Source organism: Lissotriton helveticus, chromosome 1_2, assembly GCF_964261635.1.
Source record: "Lissotriton helveticus chromosome 1_2, aLisHel1.1, whole genome shotgun sequence".
Classification (NCBI taxonomy): Eukaryota; Metazoa; Chordata; class Amphibia; order Caudata; family Salamandridae; genus Lissotriton; species Lissotriton helveticus.
Genome location: NC_136058.1, coordinates 316,517,814 through 316,526,492, shown reverse-complemented (window position 1 = coordinate 316,526,492; position 8,679 = coordinate 316,517,814). Strand labels below are relative to the sequence as shown.

The 8,679-nt window shown below is 55.6% G+C and overlaps 4 non-coding genes across 4 annotated transcripts; all 4 read right to left on the bottom strand.

Annotated features, from left to right (window-relative positions):
- Window positions 1-5,626: 5,626 nt before the first annotated feature.
- TRNAE-CUC (transfer RNA glutamic acid (anticodon CUC)) lies at window positions 5,627-5,697 on the bottom strand. The gene has a single exon. It is a non-coding gene; the product is annotated as a tRNA-Glu (tRNA).
- A 1,149-nt stretch (window positions 5,698-6,846) lies between these two features.
- On the bottom strand, window positions 6,847-6,918 carry TRNAD-GUC (transfer RNA aspartic acid (anticodon GUC)). The gene has a single exon. It is a non-coding gene; the product is annotated as a tRNA-Asp (tRNA).
- Window positions 6,919-7,441: 523 nt separating this feature from the next.
- TRNAY-GUA (transfer RNA tyrosine (anticodon GUA)) lies at window positions 7,442-7,527 on the bottom strand. The gene is given in 2 exon segments: window positions 7,442-7,477; window positions 7,491-7,527. It is a non-coding gene; the product is annotated as a tRNA-Tyr (tRNA).
- A 1,063-nt stretch (window positions 7,528-8,590) lies between these two features.
- Window positions 8,591-8,662, bottom strand: TRNAE-CUC (transfer RNA glutamic acid (anticodon CUC)). The gene has a single exon. It is a non-coding gene; the product is annotated as a tRNA-Glu (tRNA).
- Between the last annotated feature and the right edge of the window lie 17 nt (window positions 8,663-8,679).

The window sequence follows — 8,679 nt, the reverse complement described above, 5'->3', positions numbered from 1 at the left end:
TTTAGTTGTGGGAGGAAAATTAGAAAGTCCTCGCAGGGCTCATGCTCCTCAATCGCGAGTAAATAATAACCCTCACGAATCACATCTTTTCTTACTCCATTATCGGTATGTCTCGACTTCAAACCACAAACTGGCGCCATTCAGGTAAACCAATTACCGTTACCTCCCTGCTGACGCTGCACCTCCCAGCTGACACTGGTCCTCCCAGCTAACGCTGGTCCTCCCTACTGACACTGGTCCTCACTTGCTGATGCTGGCCCACCCAGCTAACGGAGGTACTACCTGCTGACACTGGCCATCCCAGATAAGCCTGGTTCACCCTGCTGACACTGGTCCTCACCTGCTGACGTTGGACCTCCCTGCTGACATCAGTCCTCCCAGCTAACGCTGGTCCTCCTTCTGACACTGGTCCTCACCTGCTTACACTGGCCCTCCCTGCTGATGCTGGTCCTCACCTGCTGACACTGGCCCTCCCTGCTGACACTGGCCCTCCCAGCTAACGCTGCTCCTCCCTGCTGATGCTGGTCCTCACCTGCTGACTCTGGCCCTCCTAGCTAATGCTGGTCCTCCCTGCTGACACTGGCTGTCCCTGCTGAAACTGGTCCTCACTTGCTGACGCTGGTCCTCACCTGCTGACACTGCTCCTCCCTGCTGACACTTGTCCGCCCAGCTAACGCTGGCCCTCCCTGCTGACACTGGTCCTCAACTGCTGACGCTGGTCCACCCAGCTAACACTGGTCCTCCCTCTGACGCTGGTCCTCACCTGCTGATGCTAGTCCTCACCTGCAGACACTGGTCCTCCCAGCTAACGCTGATCCTCCCTGCTGACACTGGTCCTCCCTGCTGACACTGGTCCTCCTTGCTGTCACTGGTCCTCCCTGCTGACACCGGTCCTCCCTGCTGATGCTGGTCCTCACCTGCTGACACTGGTCCTCCCTGCTGACACTGGTCCTCCCAGCTAACGCTGGCCCTCTCTGCTGACACTTGTCCTCACCTGCTGACACTGGTCCTCACCTGCTGACGTTGGTACTCACCTGCTGACACTGAGCCTCACCTGCTGAAGCTGGTTCTTGTCTGCTAACACTGGTCCTCCCTGCTGATGCTGGTCCTCCTTGCTGACACTGGCCCTCCTAGCTGATGCTGGACTTCCTTAATGACACAGGCCCTCCGAGCTGACGCTGGTCCTTCTTGCTGACACTGCACCTCCCTGCAGATGCTGGACCTCAGTGCTGAAACTGGTCCTCCCTGCTGAGGGTGCACCTCCCAGCTGACGCTGGACCTCCCTGCTGACACTAGTACTCCCTGCTGACACTGGTCCTCCCTGCTGACACTGATACTCCCTGCTGATGCTGGTTATTCACCTGCTGACACTGGTCATCTCTGCTGACACTGGTCCTCCCTGCTGACACTGGTCCTCACTTGCTGATGCTGGCCCTCCCAGCTAACGCTGACCTCCCTGCTGACACTGGCTATCCCAGCTAAGCCTGGTTCTCCCTGCTGACACTGGTCCTCACCTGCTGACACTGGTCCTTCCTGCTGACACTGGTCCTTCCTGCTGACACGGGTCCTCTCTGCTGACACTGGTGCTCGCTGCTGACACTGGCCCTTCCAGCTAATGCTGGCCCTCCCTGCTGATGCTGGACCTACCTACTGACAACGGCCCTCCCAGCTAATGCTGGACCTCCCTGCTGACACTGGTCGTCCCTACTGACACTGGACCTCCTTACTGACACAGGCCCTGCCAACTGATGCTGGTCCTTCTTGCTGACACTGCACCTCCCTGCTGACGCTGAACCTCCGTGCTGAAACTGGTCCTCCCTGATGACGCTGCACCTCACAGCTGACACTGGTCCTCCCAGCTGACGCTGGATCTCCCTGCTGACACTGGTCCTCCCTGCTGACGCTGGTTCTTCACCTGCTGACACTGGTCATCTCTGCTGACACTGGTCCTCCCTGATGACGCTGGTCCTCCCTGCTGACACTGGTCCTCACTTGTTGATGCTGTCCTCCCAGCTAACGCTGGTCCTACCTACTGACACTGGCTATCCCAGATAAGCCTGGTTCACCCTGCCCACACTGGTCCTCACCTGCTGACGTTGGACCTCCCTGCTGACATGGGTCCTCCCAGCTAACGCTGGTCCTCCTTCTGACACTGGGCCTCACCTGCTGACACTGGCCCTCCCTGCTGACGCTGATCCTCACCTGGTGACATTGGTCCTCACCTGCTGACACTGGCCCTCCCAGCTAACGCTGGTCCTCCCTGCTGACACTGGCCGACCCTGCTGAAACTGGTCCTCACCTGCTGACGCTGGTCCTCACCTGCTGACACTGCTCCTCCCTGCTGACACTGATCCTCACCTGCTGACGCTGGTCCTCACCTGCTGCCACTGGTCCTCCTTGCTGAAACTGGTCCTCCAAGCTAATGCTGGTCCTCCCTGCTGACACTGGCCCTACCTGCTGACGATGGTCCTCACCTGCTGGCACTGGTCCTCCCTGCTGACACTGGTCCTCCAAGCTAACGCTGGTCCTCACCTGATGACACTGGTAATCCCTGCTGACACTTGTCCTCCCAGCTAATGCTGGCCCTCCCTGCTGACACTGGTCCTCAACTGCTGACGCTGGTCCACCTAGCTAACACTGGTCCTCCCTCTGACGCTGGTCCTCACCTGCTGATGCTAGTCCTCACCTGCAGACACTGAACCCCCCAGCTAACGCTGATCCTCCTTGCTGACACTGGTCCTCTCTGCTGTCATTGGTCCTCCCTGCTGACACTGGTCCTCCCTGCCGATGCTGGTCCCCACCTGCTGACACTGGTCCTCCCAGATAACGCTGGCCCTCCCTGCTGACACTTGTCCTCACCTGCTGACACTGGTCCTCACCTGCTGACTCTGGTCCCCACCTGCTGATGCTGGTCCTTACCTGCTGACACTGATCCTCACCTGCTGACCCTGCTCCTTGTCTGCTGACACTGGTCCTCACCTTCTGACACTGATCCTCACCTGCTGAACCTGGTCCTCAGCTGCTGACGCTGGTCCTCGACTGCTGACACTGGTCCTCGTCTGTTGATACTGGTCCGCGCCAGCTGACACTGGTCCTCCCTGCTGACACTGGTCCTCCCTGCTGACACTGGTCCTCCCTGCGGACGCTGGTCCTCCCTGCTGACACTGGCCTCCCGGCTTACGCTGGCCCTCCCTTCTGACGCTGGACCTCCCTGTTGACACAGGCCCTCCCACCTAATGTTGGACCTCCCTGCTGACACTGGTCCTCCCTGCTGACACTGGCCCTCCTAGCTGATGCTGATCCTTCTTGCCGACACTGCACCTCCCTGCTGACGCTGGACTTCTGGGCTGAAACTGGTCCTCCCTGCTGACGCTGCACCTCCCAGCTGACACTGGTTCTGCCTGCTGACACTGGTTCTCCAAGCTAATGCTGGTCCACCCTGCTGACGCTGGTCCTCCCAGCTAATTCTGGTCCTCCCTGCTGGCACTGGCCATCCCAGCTAAGCCTGGTTCTCCCTGCTGACACTGGTCCTCACCAGCTGACACTGGTCCTTCCTGCTGACACTGGTCCTTCCTGCTGACACTGGTCCTCTCTGCTGACATTGGTCCTCCCTGCTGACACTGGTCCTCCCTGCTGACACTGGTCCTCCCTGCTGACACTGGTCCTCCCCGCTGACACTGGTCTTCCCAGCTGATGCTGCACCTCCCTGCTGACACTGGTCCTCACTTGCTGACGCTGGTCCTCACCTGCTGACACTGGTCCTCCCTGCTGACACTGGTCCTCCAAGCTAATGCTGGTACTCCCTGCTGACACTGGCCATCCCTGCTGATGCAGGTCCTCACCTGCTGACACTGGCCCTCCCTGCTGACTCTGGTCCTCCAAGCTAATGCTGGTCCTCCCTGCTGACGCTGGTCCTCACCTGCTGACACTGGCCCTCCCAGCTAACGCTGGTCCTCCCTGCTGACACTGGCCATCCCTGCAGAAACTGGTCCTCACCTGCTGACACTGGTACTCCCTGCTGACACTTGTCCTCCCAGCTAATGCTGGCCCTTCCTGCTGACACTGGTCCTCACCTGCTGACGCTGGTCCTCCCAGCTAACACTGGTCCTCCCTCTGACGCTGGTCCTCACCTGCTGATGCTGATCCTCACCTGCAGACACTGGTCCTCCCAGCTAACACTGATCCTCCCTGCTGACACTGGTCCTCCCTGCTGACACTGGTCCTCCCCGCTGACACTGGTCCTCCCTGCTGACACTGGTCCTCCCTGTTGTCACTGGACCTCCCTGCTGACACCGGTCCTCCCTGCTGATGCTGGTCCTCACCTGCTGACACTGGTCCTCCCTGCTGACACTGGTCCTCCCAGCTAATGCTGGCCATCCCTGCTGACACTTGTCCTCACCTGCTGACACTGGTCCTCACCTGCTGGCACTGGTCCTCACCTGCTGACACTGGTCCTCAACTGCTGGCACTGGTCCTCACCTGCTGACACTGGTCCTCTTCTGCTGAAGCTGGTCCTTGCCTGCTGACACTGTTCCTCACCTGCTTACACTGGTTCTCACCTGCTGTCACTGGTTCTCCCTGCTGACACCGGTCCTCCCTGCTGATGCTGGTCCTCACCTGCTGACACTGGTCCTCCCAGCTAATGCTGGCCCTCCCTGCTGACACTTGTCCTCACCTGCTGACACTGGTCCTCACCTGCTGACGCTGGTCGTCACCTGCTGACACTGGTCCTCACCTGCTGAAGCTGGTCCTTGCCTGCTGACACTGGTCCTCACCTGCTGACACTGGTCCTCACCTGCTGACACTAATCCTCAGCTGCTGACGCTGGTCCTCGACTGCTGACACTGGTCCTCGTCTGTTGACACTGGTCCTCGTCTGCTGACACTGGTCCTCATCTGCTGACGCTGGTCCTCGCCTGCTGACGCTGGCCCTCACCTGCTGACACTGGTCCTCACCTGCTGACGCTGGTCCTCACCTGATGACAATGGTCCTCGCCTGCTGACACTGGTCCTCGCCTGCTGACACTGGACATTGCCTAATGACGCTTGTCCTTAGGCTGAAAAGAAACAAGAATATCTTCCATTTCACTTTTTCCAAATACACATGCACAGGCACTTCAAGGACACATGAAATTGGGAATAACAACTCTTAGCCTTTGTAATAGTTTTCCCCTCCCCCTGGATGGTTCCAGGATGCCTACGAGGACACTTACTTACAGGCACTCACCCACTGCGCGCTCGCTGCTGCAGCTATGTGTGTTCAGGAAGGATTGTTTCTGTCTTGCTCTGGATACACATTGTTTCCTGATTTTCAATGAAATGCCCATCAATGTGGTGTTTCTCTAGGCAAAGCCCACAAAGAAAAAGAAACAGGCCTCCTGGATTTGCCAATGCATCTTCCAAGTGTAAATACATCCGTTGTGAAGAATAAGCTTTGACGACCAGCATTGACTTTTCTATCAGTGCTTTGTCTCTGTCCCTGAAAGGTGACGTTGTTATTAGCAGGTGGCAAGTCAAGTAAAGAAGAAATGTACGTAAAGAAAGATTTGCGATGTAAAACCTTCAAAAACGTGTTTAAATAGGAGGCCCCAAAAAATGGAAGTACAGAGTGTAAAAAAAATGTCCCCTTCCCTGACCGGGAATCGAACTCGGGCGCGGCGGTGAGAGCGCCGAATCCTAACCACTAGACCACCAGGGAGCACCCACTCCTCCCTTAGAGCAGCTGCCCCAAGGCATACCAGCAGGGTCAGGCCACCTCTGCTTCTGTCACAGTGTTTGCTCATCAACTACAGAAAGCACTGAAAAGCACATCAATCTAACACTGGCAAGATAGTCTTTACTGCGCTTTCGAGAACATCAACAGACACAGAAAACACGCTGCTTTCAGGCACATCCCCAACAGAGCAACCTACTCGACCTTAAATAGGCTCAGAACTCGGGAGAGTTTGCATCCCTGCAAGATGCAAGGAACCTTCATAACACACAAGGAACTGGAGAGCGGAAAACAGCAAGAACCAATTATAACCATCCAGAAAAATACCAGTCACTGTTCTAGGTCAGCGCCTCTTCTCAGGGCAGCAGCGGGGGTCAGCGCCAATTTTTAGGGACCCCTGCCGGAGGGCAGCAGCCCTTCTCGGGGATCCCTGGAGCTCGTCCAAGGCCTCGACAAAGCTCTCAAGTTAGCCCAGACCCGATCATGAGCGCTTCTCCAAGCCCAGGCGGTTACTTTGGATGCTGGCTCCCCTTGGCCTGAGTTTAGAGTGTTAGGAACAGGACTACAAGTCCCAGAATACACTGCTATTACCTGACCGGAATTTGGTACTCGTGCTGGACCTAGGCAATATAAGATCTCTGATGAGGCTGGTCGAGAGTGCAGGCCAGTGGAAATGTTACTTTCACAAAATGACTGGAAGTTCTAAACCATTAGACTTAAACAAAGAGCTTTTTAAAACGCTTCACCGTCATAGAAAACAAATCCTCATTCAGAGCACGACCCATCCTTTCATTGATGTTTCTTTAAAAAAGAAAACGGGCTTAAATGCATTATGTTGATCATGCAGTCCTTTGATTTTCATGTCAACAATAACCCTTCGTGCACGTTTCTTTTTCCAGTAAAGTACACAGAAGCTGAACATGAAAAGGCAGAAATGCTTCCCAAAAAGTGTGCGACTTAAAAATCGCCCGTGATTGATTTGAAAAATGATGAAATTGCATTAGTAAACCTTTCAGTTAACGGAGATGACGTCATGCATGAAAAGCACCAGTACACGGTAGCAGGGGTGTCACATTCTAGATGCCATTTAAAATAGGGATAGAATTGTCATGCTTTAAAAAAGCCGACTGAATCCTCCCCGTCGGGGAATTGAACCCCGGTCTCCCGCGTGACAGGCGGGGATACTGACCACTATACTAACGAGGAACCGATGCATCTCGTCCTGCTGGGCCGCTCCTCATGTGTCCTTCAAGCCGCCTCTCCACGATATGCTGCTGGTTCGTGCCATTTATCAACTCCTTCACACCAACACAGGTTGGGGGGGGGGGGGGGGGGCAGAGGTTCAACAAACACACACACTCTCTCCCACGATACACACACAAACACACTCACCCCTCACACCTCACAGCAGCCCTCTCGCCTCCCAGCAGACGCTCTCAGCAGCATCCCCTGATGCCAGAGTCGCCACAACCAGCTCCCAGGGCTGCTTCAGCCCAGGGGCCCCCGGCTCTGTCTGATGAGGGGGCATTGCAGCGGGGGCTGCACACAGGGGGCGGGCGGTTCGACTCTCCCACAAGCCTCCCGCCCCCCCCCCCCCCTCGCCCGGAGGAGAGAGCTGGGCTGTAAAGGTGAAGAGAGGAGGCAGGAAAAGCCCCGGCGTGTGAGGGTCTGAGAAAGAGGCGCTTTCTATTGTGAAGCAGAGGGAAAAAAAGTGAAGAGTTTGCAAAAATCCTTCGAGCCGGATTTGAACCAGCGACCTAAGGATGACAGACACTCCACTACAGTCCTCCGCTCTACCAACTGAGCTATCGAAGGCTAGGTTGGGAGGGTATGACAAGGCGCTGTATCACATGAGGAGTGGGCAGGAGCCCAGCCATCTACACACTTTACTGTTTCTAAACACCAACTCAAGGGCTTGAGAAAACACCAAACCCTCCAATGGAGACTTTCCTTTCCTAAACAAAGCAAGCAAAGGAAAAGAAACAGGCCACCTGCGTTTCTCAAAACTTCTTCCAAATGCTAGCACATCACTTAGCGCACCTTAGAACAACCAGTCCCGACACAGTTACAGTTACAAACTACCTTATAAACGCCTCTCAAGGGCGACTGTGACTGGCGCCCCGGACCAAACACCCCCCTTCTCTCCAGGCCCCCAGGTGGAAGAATAGGAGACCTCACCCGGAGGATACAGACTCCAGAGTGACGGTCTTGACCCGACCTTTGTGAGACATGACTGCACCAGGGCCGGACTGGCCAGGAGGCTAAAGAGAGAGCCCCCGCCGTACAGACAGACTGAGGCACTCCGCCCATCCTGCGTAAAACCGGGCTTGAGGAGCAGTGTCCCGCCCGCCCGTGTGCCTCTCTCCCGCCGATGCTGCTTTTCCCCATCTGGCTTTCCTTTCATAGTACTTTCATCCTCTTTGCCTCCTTCCACCCAGCAGATATCCGCGAAACTAGGTGGCTCGCAAAACACTGTCAGTCTGACAATTGGCTCGGGCCTGTAAACAGATTGGGAAGCAGCCATCTCCGAAGATATAGTATTGCAATCTTCAGAAGCAAGTCTCTTCCTTTCAAAGTTGTCTTGAAACTAGACTCTTGATAGAACTGGAGACCCATAGAAACAGGCCTCCTGGATTCGCCAATGCATCTTCCAAGTGGAAATACATCCGTTGTGAAGAATAAGCTTTGACGACCAGCATTGACTTTTCTATCAGTGCTTTGTCTCTGTCCCTGAAAGGTGACGTTGTTATTAGCAGGTGGCAAGTCAAGTAAAGAAGAAATGTACGTAAAGAAAGATTTGCGATGTAAAACCTTCAAAAACGTGTTTAAATAGGAGGCCCAAAAAAATGGAAGTACAGAGTGTAAAAAAAATGTCCCCTTCCCTGACCGGGAATCGAACCCGGGCCGCGGCGGTGAGAGCGCCGAATCCTAACCACTAGACCACCAGGGAGCACCCACTCCTCCCTT